We start from the raw sequence: 18,851 nt of genomic DNA, 5'->3' as shown, positions 1-18,851 counted from the left end.
CATTTTAGAATCTTTTTTCTCAGTTTTTAGGTGGAAATTCTTGCCACCACGTTGGACGCCATTTGTAGGTAGAGTTTTCCTGCCTGGCCCACAGTCAGGACAAATCTCTCTCACCTGCCAGTCCCACAGACGCTCAGACCCGACCAAGTAAACACAGAGACTTATATTGCTTACAAACTGTATGGTCGTGGCAGGCTTCTTGCTAACTGTTCTTACAGCTTAAATTAATCCATTTCCATTAATCTATACCTTGCCACGTGGCTCGTGGCTTACCGGCATCTTCACATGCTATTTGTCATCGTGGCGGCTGGCAGTGTCTCTCTGACTCAGCCTTCCACTTCCCAGCTTTATTCTCCTCCTTGTCCCGCCTACACTTCCTGCCTGGCCACGGGCCAATCAGTGTTTTATTTATTGACTAATCAGCAACACATTTGCCATACAGAACATCCAACACAAGTGGCAAATAGTTTGCACAGATAACCACTCTTATTTTAATTATTATTTAATTTGCTCTGGGTCAAACAAAGAATTCTGGGAATTAGAGTGAGGTTTTGTGTTCTAATTTTAAGATTAGAGTCATCTGTATTTCTTGTAGTAATTTGAAAGGAATGTGATTGGACCAGCCAAAATGACACCTTTAACTAAACAGGGAGGATGCAAAGCTAATGAATATGTTTACAAATAACTACAATGGCTTCCTGCGATGTTAGTATCTAACACTAGATCTCTCAACTCATGGGTGAATCACGTGACTTATTGACACACATGTATGTAAAAGAATAGGTTTGGGCATGCTGTCATGGAAAAGAACTTGAAAAGTACAGAAAGCTCAGGATGAATCAGAGAAAGAGTTGCCTTGCTGAGCTCCTCTGTGGAGATATGGAGATGTTGAATATCTCAGATTGCTTGCAAAAGAAGACAGAGGACACTGTTGCTCAATCTTGTGGAAAACAAAGCTTTTGCAAAGAGAAATGTTCTACAGCAAGTTCTTTATCAAATGACTATCAACCTAGAGCAATGGGTCAGATCTAATAACGAAACAACATAATGATAAATGCTTAACCTTGTATATGGGTTCCAAATGTTTTGAGTCTGAATACTACTTTTCTATAGAATGATGTAACCACAGAGGGACACTATCACACAATCTAAATGATAAGTGTTGTGGTTGAGAATGGTAAGTACTACACTCTTTTAATAGTTTATTGGGTACGTATATTTATGTGAGTGTGTAGTGTATGTACAGGAGGGCATATCTGCGCATGCTCAGAGGCCATTATATATCCTGGTCTGTTACCTTCTGCCTTACTCTTTTAAGATAGTGTCTCTAACTGAACCTTAAGCCAGGCTGACAGTCAGTAAACTCAAGCAATCATCTTGTCTCTTCCCTCACAGCATTGAGGTCACAGGGGCTTGTGACCATGCCCAGTTTTATAAGTGAGTGCTCAGTATTTGAACTTAGGTCCTCATGTTTCCACAGCAAACACTCTGAGCCCAGTGAGCCCTCTCCCCAGCCCATTGCTCTTTAGAGGCTGTCCTAATCATGTCTTTCTCATCTTGATGTGGCTTTTGTGTACACTTATTTATGAAGTAAACTCAAAACAATCCAGAGAAACTGGAGCACAGTCAGAGAAAAGTAACTAATATCATGGTCAACCTGAGATAATGACAGAAACTGAAATGAAATCTGGTGGTGGTAGTGTCACAACCTGTGCATAGACCCTGCCTCAACTCAGCGCATCCTTATGCCATCCATGCTCTGTTTTCCAGAGTGGGAAATAATATTCTTTGACTGAGTGATGACTGCAGTCAGTTGATTATAACTTAACTTCCACAAGAACGGTGTAACAGTACTGCATAGGCTATATGCAAATGCAACCAAAAAAATTAATTAGTGATGACTGCTACAGCCCCATTCAATAGATGGGGTGGCACTTAGCCGAGGCATTGGCCCTTCCAGTTCTCTCAGCTTCCTTCTTTGACTAGTAGAAATCCTGTTCTGGACCTTGATCCCACCTTCACCTCAACCTCACAGTGACCTTTCCAGAAATACCAGAGTAAATCCTTCTGGAAAGTAGCCAGGCCAAAATGAGACCATAAAGCCACCTTGACAAGCAGTAGGACTGGGAAGGAATATTAAAGGCTGTGACTCCCCTTCAGTGCCCTTCAGATGAATTAGAAGAAGCATGCCTGAGCTGGTGTCACTTGTAAATTGTCTCTGTGGACAGTAGGGTCTGAATTCTAATTGTATCCATCTCTATGAATATATTCAGAGAAATCTAGCTTTAGAAGATAAAGAGGTAGAGATGAGGAGATGGCTCCGTGAGGAAAGTGCTTACTGCACAGGCGTGAGGACCGGAGTTATGCTGCCCATCACCAAGTAAAACACCAGGAAAGGCAGCCTGCAATCCCTGTGTTAGAGAAGCAGAGTCAAGGGGATCCCAGATCCTATTGGCTGGCCAAGCTATCTAACTAAGGTGGAGAGCAACAAAGAAAGACTCCCAGAATCAGTTTCTGGCCTCTGCACATGTACACATGGGTGAATATTCACATGCAGAGTTACACACACATGAACATACGTGCATACACACATACAATACACATGCATACGTATACAAAAATAGAGGAAACTTTTGAATAAACACAGAAGAGTTTATATTTTTATCATCTCTAAGATGTCTGGACCTCTGCCTCTTGGGCCTTTTTCTTTCCATTTTTGATTCATAAGCCTTCACAAAGTCCCAATGAACCCATTCTGATAAGGGATCAGAGGAAAATGGCACAGGGAGCTTCTGTACTCTATTAGAATTATGAATGAGGCAGAAAACAAGGATTAAAGTCAATGTTACCAGATGATGTTTTAGAGGAATTACTTAATCCTATTAGAAAGTGGAACACAGAGAGATTAATACCCTCATAAGTTATAGTTGTTTTGGGAATTAAATGATGGATCCCCTTAATATATATTTGCTTGCTTTGATAGTAATAGATGATCATTGCAAAAGAATAATCATAAAGCAGATGTGTGTGTGTGTGTGTGTTGTGTGTGTGTGTGTGTGTGAATAACACATAAGTCACTCCTGATCCTATGATCTAGAAACAACCCACAGCTATTCAGTCCATATCACCTACTGATAGACTGATAGGAATAGAGTCACATAGTACACACACACACACACACACACACACACGCACACACACACACGCACACAAACACACATACACACAAACACACACACACACGATGAGGGTAGAGGGAATGAGAGTGAAAAAAGAGAGAGAAAGGGAAGAGAAAGTGAGAGAAACAGTAAGACTTTTCTTTTCCCCACATCCCAGTGTGACAAAAACCCAAAGTGACTGAAGGAAAACAACACACATTTTAGCTTCTAAACTTTCACCTGTGAGTACAAACATGATCCATGTATGTCTTGTAAATAGAGTTAAATCACTTTCAGTGTAAGCAAGTACATCATATAACCATGAGGTGCTATTTGCCTGGGTGAGCACTACCTCTGACCAGACACTGGAAGACACGATTGAACTATGTCCAGAATGTCAATCACACCATTGGCAGCCACAGAGGCTTCACAATAGGATCATGCCTGTGAACACTTCTGTCACTAAGCGGCCCCACAGCACCAGCTTTTTCTACCTGGTTTATCAGACATGCTGCACGTTACACACATTGGACATTCTGGGCAAATCATTATACACATTGGACATTCTGGGTGAATCAATTGCCTTCTTCTTGGTCTTGCTCCTTTACAGTTCATACTGATTGTCCTCTCTGGGTTATAGCACTTAGGTAGTGAAATAATTGCACACAGATGAAACTAGGTAAGTCAAGGCAAGCCCTGCAAGGTCCCTCTTCCTTCATTCCCCAAGGAAGAGGGATGCACTAATGTCTAGGTGAAGTTATCTAGTTTCTCTCCATAAAGCTTGTTTGAGCTTTGTGTTCAATCACATGTTCCACAAGCTCTTTACTCACTGAGTACTTGTTCAGCTTTAAAGGACCTGGGAAAGGAGAGGAGAGATGACTTGAACTTTTGAACATCATGTCTAACCTGCAGCCCACAAGCCACATGTGGCCCCAGGTAGCTGTGAATGTGGTCCCACACAAACTTGTAAACTCACAACACTGAGACTTTTTTCCTTTAAGTCAATTACATGCTTCTCAAATTTTGTAGATAACAATGGCTTGTCACATGTCAAGAGGCTGGACACACCTGCTAGAGGTTAAACTTGTCTCTACACTTTCCCAACCTGATGTCTTGACTATTGCTACAAGTTGCTTCAGCATGTGGACAACTTCCTTGAGAGGAGAGTCACACTGTCAGGCTGTCAAATAGAATCAATTAACCAATGAAGTTATAATCATCCACAGGGGTTACCTAATTAGGAATAAGGAAATTAAGTCTAGTGCAGTTCTTTGGCATTGACCCTGACACAAGTCCAAGAATAATAAAGTCTTAGAAATCAAACATAAGGTTAACTATTTAAGGCATGTGAACATTTGCCCAATTAAGATGGAGTTGGATACACAGCTGTCATCAATTCTGGAAAACCTGTTTGAAATGACAAATGAGGGAGGGAGGGAAGCTCGGCAGAGTTGTTTCTGATGTGGCCATTAGGCACTGGACTGACTACACTACACAGAAGATACCCATAGACAGAAGCTCTCCTGAAGTTCCCAGGAGTGGACTGTAGAATATAGGAAATGTGCTGGTATTTAGTTCCATAAATGGATTTTTATCGCATTTTAAACTCCCCCACACCTTACTTTTGTTTCTTCATATACTGAGATTTAAAATATTAATGTCTGGTTACATGAATAATAGTTTTCATATCTTCAACTGGTCAAAAATGCTTTGTAATTAAGTCTTTCGGTTCTTTACTCTCTGCATGTGAACACTGAATAAGATGACTTATAGAAACACCAATCCTATTTAAGTTGACATTAAATCAATGAAGATTTTAAGTTTAAGTTATATGGATTTGGGTGGCAAACTTAAACTGACAGGAAAAGACAGTTGGAGGCTTATGCTGGAAACAATGATGACTCATATCGTTTCATTTAGCACCCTAAAGCCAGCAGATGTGAAGGCAACCACTTTTTGAGTTATAATGTCAATTTTTACTTTGAAAATTCACTTTCTACTTTCAGTCAACCACTACATGAAGCCTTAACAGCCTTTCAGGCTAGATATTGATATCTCTTGTTTTAAATAAGCTTAGAGAAATTAGTTTGTTTTTTAAACATTCTATGAGAGAGGAAAGAGAGAATGATAGAGGGAGAAGAGAAGGAAAGGGAAAATGAGAGAAAATTAGAGAATGATGAGGGGTAAGGTGAAGGGGAGAGGGGAAAAGAAGGAAAGGGAGGTGGGAGGGGAGGAGAGGAAAAGAGGGGATAGTAGAGGATGGGAGAGAGGAGGATTCTCCCTATATGCTCCAGACCAGCCTGGAATTCATTATATAAACTAGATTGGCCTTGAACTCTTAACGCTTCTGCCTCTTCCTCCTCAGTTATTTTCAAAATATTTTCTACTTTAAGATTTATTTAGTTTTATGTGTATAAGTGTTCTATCTGTAGCTATGTCTCTATGCCATATGCAAGTAGTGCCTGAGATGGCCAGAAGAGGGCAACAGATCCTCTGAAACCAGAGTCACAGGCAGATATTAGCCTCCAGGTAGGTGCTGAGAACTTAACCCCAGCTGCTGTGGAATGTCATTCTGTATGCTGTGAATGTGTGTTGCTCTGATTGGTTGATAAATAAAATGCTGATTGGCCAATAGACAGGCAGGAAGTATAGGCAGGACAAGCAAACAAAGAGAATTCTGGGAAGAGGAAGGCTGAGTCAGGAATCACCAGCCAGACACAGAGGAAGCAAGATGTAAAGGCAGAACTGAGAAAAGGTACTAAGCCACGTGGCTAAACATAGATAAGAATTATGGGTTAATTTAAGTGTAAGAGTTAGTCAGTAATAAGCCTGAGCTAATGGCTGAGCAGTTATAATTAATATAAGCTTCTGAATGATTATTTTATAAGCAGGCCACAGGACTACAGAGGCTTGTGGGACCCACAGAAAAATTCTGGCTACACCCAACCACCTACAAAAACAGCAAGTTTTTAACTGCTTAGTCATCTATCCAGTGTAGCCATAAGTTTCTCTGGCTCCACCCTTAGCTGGCTCTTATAACTTAACTCAACCCATTTCTATTAATCTATATGTTAGCATATGGCCATGGCATTACCAGTCGGCTAGCATCTTGCTGTTCCTTTGGCAGTGGGCTGGCGTCTCCCCTCACCCTCCTTTCTCATCTCCCTATCTCTCTTGGATTTTCCCACCTGGTTCCATCCTGCCCTACCATAGGCCAATGCAGCTTTATTTATTAGCCAGTGGGAGCAACATATATTCACAGCATACAAAAAGACATCTCACAGCATACAAAAAGACATCCCACAGCAGTCCAGCCCCTCTAAGTATTTCCTTAAAGAGTTAAAATAACATGGCCATTTAATTATTCAGTTTCACTAAAATAGGGTGTATTTCTCATAAATTTTACTTTCTTCCTCACTCACCTCTTAATCAGAGGCTCTTCCCCTTCCTACCCCCACTCACAAATACATGTGACATAAAAGAAGGAATGGAAATACGGATTACAGAAAAGGACAAGCTGAGGAGACAGATAGAGGAGAGGAACAGGGAGGAAGAGGAACCAAAACAGAATGTGTAAAGAATGTCATAATAAAACCTGATCTTTTCAAATCAAAGCTAATGAAATGCTCATTTTAATGAGTTGTTTTATATCATGTTATAGCTGGAAAGACAACATTCATATCAACAATGATCCCAACTTGACAACTGAGGAAATGAGATGGTCAGGAAGGAAGCACTCGTTCAAAGCCACACAGCTAATACGGAAGGTGGACAAGATTGGGTTTGAACTTAAGCAACTGTATAACTACTATCCCACATCTTCTAAAAAAAACAAACAGGTTCTAGGGTCCAAGATGGAGACTTAAACAATGTACTAAGAATTAAGCTTTGTATCGGTTTCCAAGATTCAGAATCTAGGCATAATATGATTGTGAAAATGAGGCTCAGTATCTTTGAAAAATGCCTACTTTTTCTGCCCTCTTCCCTTTTTATGGCCCAACATCCTGACCTCATGCAATGAGTGTGCACTTGGATATCAAGTCTGCAAGTTAAACACACACACACACACACACACACACACACACACACACACACACACACACACACACGAATGCAGTTCCTGCCACACAACTGGCTGCTCTAATTGCTTTTATTAAGTTTAAATTGTCAAAAAGGTTACCCGGGGAACAGAGTCTTCTTTTGCATTTTCTAGAGTCACTACAAACAAATAGCAAGTGGTTTCTTGCAGCTATCCAACTTATGACTGCTGGGAAGTTGCAGGCTGAGATCTCCTCATCCAATGTTTCTATTCACTATGCAAAACCATATTCTCAGTTCCTGATCTCCATAAGTAATAAAATAATACAAGAGTTGGAAATAGATGACTCAGAAGTTCTTCCATCAGATGAGACTCAATCCTGGATTACGTGCTGGCTCTCTTGTGTCTGATTTATCTAAAGGCTGATGGGGAAGGGTTTGGGATGTGTCAGTCATGGGAACAAAAATGGGACAGGAATAAAGCAGCAGGCAGTATGGTATAAGATGCTGGATCTGCCAGCAAGGGGAAGAGAGGTGTTTTGCACTTTGGAAGGCAAGGAAGAAAGCTGGGAGTCATGCAAGGAAGAATAGGTTGTCTGGCACTGATGTATTTGGTTCTAAGAAAGCCAGTGCCTTTTTGTATTTCTTAAAATCGCCCAGGGTGGTTCTATACCACTAGCACTGAGAACCTCTAAAGTAACAAAAGCAGAATAAGAGTAAGAAATGTGAATGTGAAAGCATGAGATGGGTTCACCATTTATCAGTAACTTAGCTTTTCTAGTCTGTTGTACAATTCACAAATGATGCATTTATAATATATAAGTAAGCACAGCAAATGATGAGAAATGATAAGCACCATTAAAAGAATAAATTGAATCTTGGAGGGTCTCTGAATGTGAAGGAAATTGCACCACTGCCCTGGGGTAAAGAAAGAGCTTGGGAAGGCTTTTAGTGGGATGCACCTATTTCAGCCATAAATAAGAATATTCGTATGAATGCTAAACCCAGTTCAAGTGATTGTAAATTTCAAAGACCATAAACACAAATATAAAAAAAATCCAATTTTCTTACATTTTTTTTTCTTCTCACTGCCCTTACTTTCTGACTCAAAGATCTCCCTCTTTTCCAGGCAATAGAAATTTTATCTAGTGCATTTCCAGGTGCATTCAGCCCACTCTGGGGAAATGCAGCCAATTTAGGGTTGAGATTGGGCAGTTCAGGATTTTCAGTCCTTTAAGGGCTGTGGCTTAGGTACCATTAAGCAATGGTCTAGGGATGTCACAGGTCTGCAGGCATCCTTGAAGCTTCTTGGCATCCTGTGTGACATCTGTCAGATTCTTCCTCTTCATATATCCTCTGCTGGTCTCTTTCAATGCCCTACCCTGGGGCATGGGGAAAGTTCAGGATGCTGCCTCCATTCCTCTGGCTCTTAGAGACAAGATCTAGACACATTTTACACAATGGTTATGCTCACTCTGTCAAATACATAAAAGATGTAGATCTTAGCTCATCCTCCTACCTAAAAACTCTTTCTTCAGATGTGCTGGAGTTTCTCTCAATTGCCTCTTCATAACTGGAAACTGTTAACAGGGAAGGGAAAATGGGGTTGTCCAGAGGCAAAGCTGTGGCTACTTCCTTCTGGGTGTCTCACAACCAGGACCAACCCCTCTTGAGTTCCAGAAATGAGAAATTCTTACTTCTGCTCAACTACCTCAAAATCTACCATTTATTGAGCAGGCTTCAGCTTTTGATGTTGAGCAAAATAAAACAACAAAAACAAAATATCAGCATTAGCAGGCACACACACACTCATACCCTTGTCGTTTCTCTAAGCTTCCTAAATCAGGCCTGTAACTCTAAGGGAGGGATTAACTTAGCTCTTTCTGAATAGCATTAGCATTATCAGTAGACACAGGGCAAAAAGTAAATGATAAATGCTACAAGTTACATCCTCATTTAAAAGAAGATGAATTTTGTTTGCAAGTATTTTATGATAAAGTCTATAACAAAATTGTTAAAGAAATATGAACATATATAACTTCTGTAGTTATCAAATGCACAAAAGTGATTTTTAAAACTTTAAAAAGAAGAAGGGGGCATTCATTGATATTGTGTGGAATGTTAGGAATTTTACAATAAAATCAGGCAGGCTGTTCTTTTTTTCTTCTTTTTCTTTTCTTTCTTTCTTTTGTAAAAAACACAAAATGCTCTGATATTTAGAACTTGTATCTGGTCCATATATTTCTAGTTCAAGCTGAGTATTACCAACTCATGGACCACAATGGGATGCTGTAATAGGAAACATGCCTCCCACACAAAGGTAAATTTTGCATGTGGCCCTACCCTTAGCTACATCATTTCAACATTGCTGGTGTTCAGACCACTGAGCCAGGTGAAGTTATGTAAAGCACTCTCCAAATCCTAGTGTCCCCAGTGACTGTTCCTGAAGACATTTTTATCTCTCTTAGGTAAGCCCTTGTCTTTCATGATTAAATAATAGACTCATTGGTAGCCATGGGGTGCCTTTCCTCTAGGATGTTGTAAAATAGTTGCATCCCTTGGCTAGAAGGCCAGGGTAATTTTGTTCGGGGGAGGAACAGAACACCACATGCTTGAGATGTGACAGAACAAATGTTTGCTAATTTTCTGTTTAGGGATTTTCAGTTTTCCACTTGAGTTGCTGCTGCTGAAATGAGAATTTTCACATTTTGAATATGCCATAATTTATGCAGGAGACATTCAGTAATGACTACAGCTAATGCCAACTGTAAAATTAGCCAAATATCCTTGGGTCCAAAAAAATGAATGCTAAAAACAATAGCTAATTGAGCTGTTTCAGCTCTTTTTTTTTTCCAGAGACAGAAGCCCTCATAAAATAGATCCACAGGAAATTGCAGGCATTTGTCATCTGTATCGTCTCATATAAGAGTTCCCATGCTGTCTTGCTTCAGGTCCAGGACTTAAGAGATGTGACATACAAAAGGGGAGAAGAAAAATATATCAGGAATAGGAAATGAATTCATGCTCATCCATACTGTGCCTGCTCTACTCCAACCATGCCTATGTGGGAGACATCCAGTTTTATACTGAAAACTAGAAAAGCAGGAGACAGTGTCCAGAAGGGGAATTCCAAGACACTTGAAGTCAAGATTTCTCACTTCTGTCTCAGTGCTCTAATGGCTACTTTAAAAAATGTTTACTAAAGGGTCCAAAGTATAAACCATTGGACAGTGATGCCTGCTTCCTCTGATCATGGCCACTGAAAGTCTAGGTATGTTCGACATCACACTCAAATTCAGCATGGGTTTTAGGAAACATTCTTCAAAAGGATGCAACCCAGACAGATGCCTAAGAGACAGGAGAAGGAAACAAGAATTTGGTCCAAATGATATTTATAATCCGTTCTTGTATCAGAGGTTCACAACCTTAAATGTACTGAATATAACAATGAATAGTGAGTTATGTCTGAACTCAAGCTGTGAACTCCACAAGCTGCTTTGGACTTTTCACCTACATCATGATCATAAAAGTCAATCTAAGGGCTGGGAAGTAGCACAGTGCAGAGAGATAGCCAGGCATTCACAAAGCTCTAGGTTCAATCTCCAACGCCACTACACACACAAAAATAAAACACAATAAAAGTGAATTTCAGACAACATAGAGAGGGACACTTACAGTGATAATAGAATGACTGGTTTGTGACTGGCCTTTCCATCAAAATGGTTATCAAACTGAAGTTGGTGAAACGGAAAATAAAGGAGCTTGCTGCCAAGTGTGATGACCTGAGTTCAATCCCAGTGACCCACATGGTGGAAGGAGACAATTGACTCCTTCAAGTTCTCCTTTTATCTCCATGTGTGTTCTGTGGAACACACTTGCACACACACAAACATAAGCAAACAATTAATAAATGTATTTTTGATTTAAGTTATCAAACTATAAATTTTTCTTGAGACACAAGACTTCAGGGGTTTCACATTGGGCAAAGTACAGTTGGACTCACTAAACGGAAGACTCATAGGCAACAATCCCTGCTCCACCAGTTTGCTGTTTGGAGGCAGGTTCAGAATGAGTAGAGCAGGTGCTTTTCACTGAGATAAGGATGAAGGAAGCATACAGCTCACATGTCATACACCTGCAACCTGTAAGGAAAATCTCCAGAGAACAGAAAGCCTTTTCAGGCCTCGGGTCCACAGGGGTATTCTCTTCAATTTCTTACCACCAGCTATGACTTTAATACATATGCCATCTATTTTCAGCTTATATACACCAGCCCCATCCTATCCACATAGTAAACTTGAGGGGTTTCAAATGGTTTTAGGAAATCTCCACTCCATGGTGATTCCTTGTCACTTAGTGTTGAGGTTGGGACACAGGGTTTCACCACAGTAAGTGAATGTTCCACCACTCATCTTGAATCTCTGTCTTATACAATCTATTCCTTATAAGGTGTTTGATTTTTCCCCCATTTTTATTAGTGTATATTAATTCTGGCAAATTATAGGTTGCATCATGACATCTTCATACATGTCATAAATACTTTTGTTATATCTGAGCATTTAATCCCTGGCTGAGAATGTTAGAACCTTGCTTATCTCTCCTGGTGGTCCGCCTATAGTATGTTTCCCCAAAATGCTTGCCATGAAATTTTCACTGAATATTTCTTTACCAGTAACATCTCCAAAACCACAGTTTTCCAGATCCTTTGACCAAAGAAGAATGGTTCCTTGGACTACAGCCTGGATCTGCTGGACAGCTTTCTACTGCTTCAGGTACTCTTAAAATTTGAAAGCTTCCCCGCAGCCCACTACAAAGGCAGGAGAGACATTCCCGTTTGGGTTTTAATGGGTTTACGGTAGGGAATGGAAGTTTTCTTACTATTAGAAAGGAGATCTCAGTTAGCACTGAAATTCTACTAAGCTTTATTGCTTTAATAGATCCCTGAATTGTCATGTTTGGTGCTCAATCTCTGGAAAACACAAGTCCTCCTAAGGCATTCAGGATCCCTGCCATCACCTCCTTATCTTCTCTGATTAATTACTATGTGCTTATCACTGCCATGAGCCAGTAAGGTGTTCTGTGTAACAGAGAGAAGGGGAGGGACTGACAGAGCATGGGTGGATATCAGAGGATAACTTGTGGGAGTCCATTCACTCCTTCTACCAGGTGAGTACTGGAAACTCATTCAAGTTGTCAGGCTTGGTGTGGAAAGTGTCTTTACCCACTGAGTCATCTCAGCAGCTCAGATCTTTTCACCTCACTGGGTCATTAGCCATTGTTTTACCATCCTTTTAGGTGCCATCCTCAGGGTATGTTTGCCCATTCCCTGAAGATATTACTCGGGTGCTAAAATTCATTTCTGAAAAGAAAGCCCCAAGTCAATAAATTCCAACGTATCTGGTCTCACTTTTTATTTTTTTTTCTTTATTGAAAGTCTGAAGCAGGAATACTCTGCTGGCTCATGTCAGCACATACCAGGACCTTCCAGTACATTCTCACAGTTGTTCCCATGTTTACTTGTTATTCCTTCGGAAAGCATGGGCACTTTCATCATTTAAGAAAACATATTGCAAGCTCCCCATGCTTCCATAAATAAGAGTCAACTTTATTCCTTATTTCTCTAGACTTGAAACACACAAGTGCCTTGAGAATCTGCTGAGCAGCATAGAGCAGCTCAGCCTTATACAGCTGTAGCTTACACAGAAGCACAGTGGACAAGAAGTGAGAAGAGTGTACAGGAAGTGAGGAGAGTGGATAGGAAGAGAGGAGATTGGAAGTCTAACCTTGTCTCTGATGAGTTTCAGTTTTCTTAGCAAAACCCCAGATTGCTGTGTGTACACTCCCCTCAGATATGCCTAAATCTGACCTAATATAACTTGACAATACTGAAAAGTAACTTGTCTAAAACACTTCAGCCAGTGGAACTGGCTTTTTTAATAGTTACACAGAGCTGCCTCTTGCACCTTGTAATATCAAATTATCTAAGTGCAAATGTCTACCAATTGATGTATAATTAAACATGGAGCATCTTAGTATAGAATGCAAAAATTTTAACTATACTAAGTAAAATTTCATTAATATGAAGAAATTTTTATTTCACAAAGTAAAATTACATACTCTTTAAAAAGAAATGCACACTTTCACAGTAGAGCTTAACTATCAGTCTGACTGGGTTCGAGATCACTTAGGAGACACACTTTTGAGTTTGTCTTTGAGGGTGTTTCTGGAGAAGTTTAACATAACACATGGGGTAGGGGAGCACTCATCAGAGTGTGCAAGGTCCCAGACACTGGATGTCCCTAGAAGTAGCATGTCTAGTCATCTTCTCTGGACCATTTAGAATCAGTCATTCTTTGTAGAAAGAAACAGGATCATAATGTTAATGTCAAATTTTGGCAAGACCCAAATCCAGGTCAGTTCAACCTGTACAAACAGCAGCCAAAGCTTCAGACAAAGGAAACATTATGAGCTACTATTAGAACACTCATAACACATTTACAAGGATCAAAGCCAAGATCTTATTTCCCTACAAATAAAACAAGTGCTGACTCAGAGAAAATTCAGCATGTGTCTGGAAGATACAGGGAAAAGGATGAAATGCAGATCACTTCATCAGGTTTCACACTGATGGTTAATTTGGTATGCGAAAGAAACTATGAGGCACAACTCATTTTAGGATTTTCTCCCATATTTTATGCATCAGCTTCTAAATAAAATAATAATAAAAATGAATATATGTGAATATGTTGGATAGTTCCGGCCTATTGACTAGCACCAGTTTTGTATGTTGGCAATGTCTCCATAGTTTTATAATCACTGTCTCATCTGTTTTTCAGTCTTGTAACAACTCTATAAAGTAGAATTTTTTGGAAAGTTTTTTTAAAAATTTTATCTTATTTTATGTGTATCAGTGTTTTGCTTGTATGCATGTATATGTGCCGTAGCATGCAGTTCCTGTGGAGGCCAGAAGAGGACAATGGATTCCCTAGAGTTAGAGCTACAGACGGTAGTGAGTCACCATTCGGATGCTGGGAACCGAATTCAGATGCTCTGCAAGGACAGCAAGTGCTCTTAACCACTGAGCCATCTCTCCAGCCTCTAAAGTGGGGTTTTTCTAATATTAATTTTATGAAAAATTGAGCACATTAAGACCCACTAAATAACCCTATTACAAACTATTTATTACTCATTTTAAGCTTCATTTTGAATATCTTATGAAGTGTTTGTAGTAGGCATGAATTTTACTTTATAATACAAGAATAAGAAACTCCCAGTTGTTTTATTTCTCTTAAAACAAATATTCTTTACTATAGAAATTTCAATTTTAGTTGAGGGTTTTTTTGTTTTTTGGTTTTGGGGTTTCTTTTTGAGAGGAAAAAGAGAACCTCCTTACCTCCCTAGTTACATACAATATGGAGGTTCAGACATTACACAGACGATGTGAAATGTGCCATGCTAGCACAGTCCCTTGAAAATGGATATCCTTGCTCTCATTCATTGAGTATGGAAGGCCCTGTAAAAGCCAAGGTGCTGAGAGCTGTGGTGCTGTCCTCCCAAGCACACCATAGAGCTCTTCTGGATGAACACAGCCATTGTTCTTGGTGAGACAGGGGTGTTGTTATCACTTTCCATCCCAGAACTCTCCTAGAATCCGACACAGTGTGTGCTCTGGTGATCCCTGAAGTTCCTCACATCTGTGTCACTCTTGAGCATCTGCTTTGGCTGTTGACTCAACTTCTGTTATCAGAGAAAGAACAGGGCTGCCTTAGCCTGCTGAAGCAGGAAGAATAGCCATATCCGGCAGTTTCCAAGGGGAAGCACTCAGGTGGTTATTTGCTTGAAGAACTGCTCCATGACATCCAAAGACAAGTAGAATTAAAAACCCAAGGGTGAGAGGACTTAGTGCTTTATCTTGCATGACTTCCTTATAAAAACATGAGCTGTTTCATGAGACTCCCCCCCCTTAAAACAACAGAAAACCTTCAGCCGTTTCCCCAAAGGAGGGTTTTTTTTTTCATATAAGGCTTAATGAATCCATATCATAGAAGCCTCCTTCTGTGCTCAGAGTATAGAAACTACTAAATTTTTTAACACAAGAACCTCTTATGCCTTTGCCCAGCTTCTAGAAAATACCAGCTGCTGAATCCTTGCAAATCAATCTTAAATAAAAGAGAGGAGGGGGGACTTGGTGCATAAGGCAAAGGAGTATCAAGTGAAAATACAATTTAAGATAAAAACACTGAATAAATTACTACATGTTTTCTTTTTAAATAACCCTAACCTTAGAAAGCATTCTCAGTAACTTTCTAAGAAACCAATGAAAATAGATGCTCCCTTACCTGTGGCTCTCCTACCTCTCCTACTCATTCAGCTGCCCACTCTATTTTTCTTCCAATACTTACAGAATCATTTCCAAAAATGTCTCTGTGCTAGTCAGCTTTAATAGAAGCACTGGTGACATTTTTGTCTCTTGGGCAGCATATTAGAAAATGCATAACACTCATGTCCATGACCTTCCATTGGTATGTAAGAGCTAAGAAGGCAACATCCACGGAATGATGTTGAATTCCAGCATGGTACAGACTCTTCAACTGGAGGTCAAAGACCATGGAACTGATGTAGTGAACAACAGTCTAAGCCACAATTTTTTCTTCATTTTGAAGAAAATGGTTACAAATTATTTGGGGATTGCATTATGGAAAATAATAAAAATTGTTTTACATGTTGTAATAACAATGTGCAAGTTTAAATGTAAGAAAATAAGGCATACTGGCCAGAGATAATGGCACATGCCTTTAATTTCAGCACTTGTGAAGCAAAGGCAGGAACATCTTTGTTAGTTCAAGGCCAGGCCACTCTACATAGCAAGTCCCAGGACACCAAGATTACATTGTGAAATTCTGTCTCAAATATAAATAGATAGATAGATAGATAGATAGATAGATAGATAGATAGATAGATAGATAGATAGATAGATAGATAAACAAATAAGGCACACTAAAAATCAGCTATAAAAATTATTTAAAGGAATTTCTTGGAAACAATTTTATAGTGCAAAAAACCCATCTTAGTTTTCTTTCATGGCACATTTCACTCTTTTATGTGTGCTGTATAGCAATTCACTCTATTAAAGAAAAACTTTCCATCTTGAATGAAAGCTAGTAAAAACAGAAGATGTTCTAAAGAGAGAGAGGTGAAATACTCCATTTAGCATGTAAGTCCTTTAAAACTGAAGAAGTAAACAATGTAAAATTTCAGGAAGTCCCTGAAACTGACCAGATTCTCTAGGCCTAGCTCTTCTCACTTGTGTATAAGAAGTGAGGACAGCTAAGAGTCAATCTCAAATAAGCAGAAGTGCCTACAAGAGGCACATTCCAGCCAAGCTGCCTAAAAGAGACATTCTCCAACCTGTCGAACTGACTACAAGTTATGCAGTGTGCTTTGGGTTTCCTGATTTCATGAACTGTCACCATACTGGGGTGAGATTTCATGATTAATCTGTCCTTGAGTCATTTCTGTTCCTGTAAGCAACCCTTCACCCATATTCCTGTAAGTCACCCCAGTAAAATACACTAATTAGCCAAGTTGGACTTTGGAGATATTCTAACTTTGGTCTGCCATTCAATTCCCTCTCTAGGGTGAGTAGACATTTGTTCATGTCTCCCCAGGAAGAGTGCTACCAAACAGTGTTTTAGAATGTCATAGCAGAGTTCTCACTGTTACAGTGTGGGGAAGGGATTATCTAAAACATTTGTCTTGGAGAGAAAGATAAGACCTCAGGAATAGGTCAACATGTCTGAGAGGTTCACTCAGAGGGACTCTGAGATAGCCCTACCAAGGCCATCTACCAATAGTATATAAATGTGACCTCATCAAGATGCCTTCACTACTGGTACTTACTGATACAGAAATAAACACCAATTCCTTCTTTTCTCACTCTATTTAGACAGGAGCACCCTTGACCCTTTCTTAATAGATGGTTTTCTTCAAAATGCACATGTAGTTTGAGCCAATTACTAGCAACTTGTGCTTCTGTTTCTCCTATTACAGACACGCTATTCCACAGCAGACCCGGGACTCTGCAGTGCATGGGAGGGATGTAGTGACTGTCACCACAGGAGCTGAGAAAGAAGAGGAGGACAAAGGCATATTTAGGGTAAGTTGGAAATGTTTTGCAAAAACATGAGTAATGGAGGAGGAACACACAAAGATGACTGTGGCACAGTGAACACCCCCAAAAAGGCTCACAGTGAAGGGAAAGAAGCAGCTATGTAAACACATAATTGCAGGACAGTGCTATACTGTGTTAAGTGCTTAAACGCATCATTGAAGCCTGCAACTTCAATTAAGAAAGCTGGTGGGCTAAGGCCTCTTACTGTTGAGAATGACAGTGACAAGACATGATCTGCAACCCACTTGGTACGACATCCCACCAGCTCCTGCCAGGCCTAAAGAGCATTCCCTTGTCCTTGGTTGACCTGTCTGTGTCCATGTGAAGAAAAAAGCTTTCTTTGACAATATCCATCAAGCTTCTCGGGGTTTGTGGTTTGTCTGGTTTCACTAGAGTTGGTACTATGCCATTCCAAAGACAGGAAATAATAGATTCATTTCTTCAATTGGAGAGACAGTGTACAGTTTAAAGATGGTTTATTAGCTTCCAGTTTATGATACACAGGAGTTATTTGGGTGCATAACTCACCTGCTGGGTCCAGAAGCAGCCTCATAAACCTCAGCAGCACTTCCTCCCCCACCTTTTTTACTAAATAGAAAGTGGCTGTACAGTTCCAGCCCAGTTATATATGATGTTAATAAATGTGCCACACACACTGTCTGCTCCTTTAAGTAACTCTGCTAACCTGGACATATTATCAGCAATTTATGCCACTGCAGAGTCTGAGGGGTTGTGGGAAATGATTTTGGAGATGGAATTAGACCTGCTCTCTCTCTACATTTCAGACATGCCATAAGGAAAACTGAACAGCAGGGCTTGTAAAGAATTAAAGGATAAAATAACAAGAGTAGCACAGTGGAGAGAACGTTGTACAACTTTGTCAATATGGATGATTTCCAATCAAGCACTGGCTATAGATTTCTTGTTGTGATTTTAAAACTCTCTCATGAAACTTAGTATGTTACACACTTTTTGTACTCTGTAACCTGTCTTGGAATTGTGCTTAGTTAAATAAAACCTATTATTCAGCTGTTTAATGATTATTTATTAAATGTATAACAACTAATCTGCAAAGTGCCCTAGGCCAGGGACTCTATGTGAATGACTGTCTCTGGAATCCAAAAGATAGATATAGATATAGATATAGATATAGATATAGATATAGATATAGATATAGATATAGATATAGATATAGATATAGATATAGATATAGATATAGATATAGATATAGATATAGATATAGATATAGATATAGATATAGAGTATATAATATTATCTTAATGTATGGTATAAATAATGTCTTACTATTCATAGATGCTGTTTAGATTTTTGCAGCTACATCTGGAGGGAAGAGCTCATGGTATAAACATGGGCACTAACTCAGGTGACTCTAAATATTAAATCATCCAAACAGAAGGAAACAGAAGCCCTGAAGATCTGTAGTGTGGTTGAACAAGATGGCAGCAGGCTCCTGTGTTGAGTAT

The 18,851-nt window shown here is 39.6% G+C and overlaps 1 long non-coding RNA gene across 1 annotated transcript in view; it reads left to right on the top strand.

The window, feature by feature from the left end:
- The window catches only part of LOC128102283 (uncharacterized), a 32,147-nt gene extending 13,784 nt beyond the window's left edge, over positions 1-18,363 (top strand). The window contains exons 2-4 of the long non-coding RNA XR_008215370.1: positions 11,889-11,968; positions 17,247-17,352; positions 18,153-18,363. This is a non-coding gene — a long non-coding RNA (uncharacterized LOC128102283). The remainder of the gene's footprint in view (positions 1-11,888; positions 11,969-17,246; positions 17,353-18,152) is intronic.
- The last annotated feature ends 488 nt before the right edge of the window (positions 18,364-18,851 follow it).

This window comes from Peromyscus californicus, unplaced genomic scaffold (assembly GCF_007827085.1).
Source record: "Peromyscus californicus insignis strain IS unplaced genomic scaffold, ASM782708v3 Scaffold_7__1_contigs__length_154581171, whole genome shotgun sequence".
Lineage (NCBI taxonomy): Eukaryota > Metazoa > Chordata > Mammalia > Rodentia > Cricetidae > Peromyscus > Peromyscus californicus.
The sequence above is the reverse complement of the archived record's forward strand: the minus strand, read 5'-3'. Positions and strand labels throughout refer to the sequence as shown.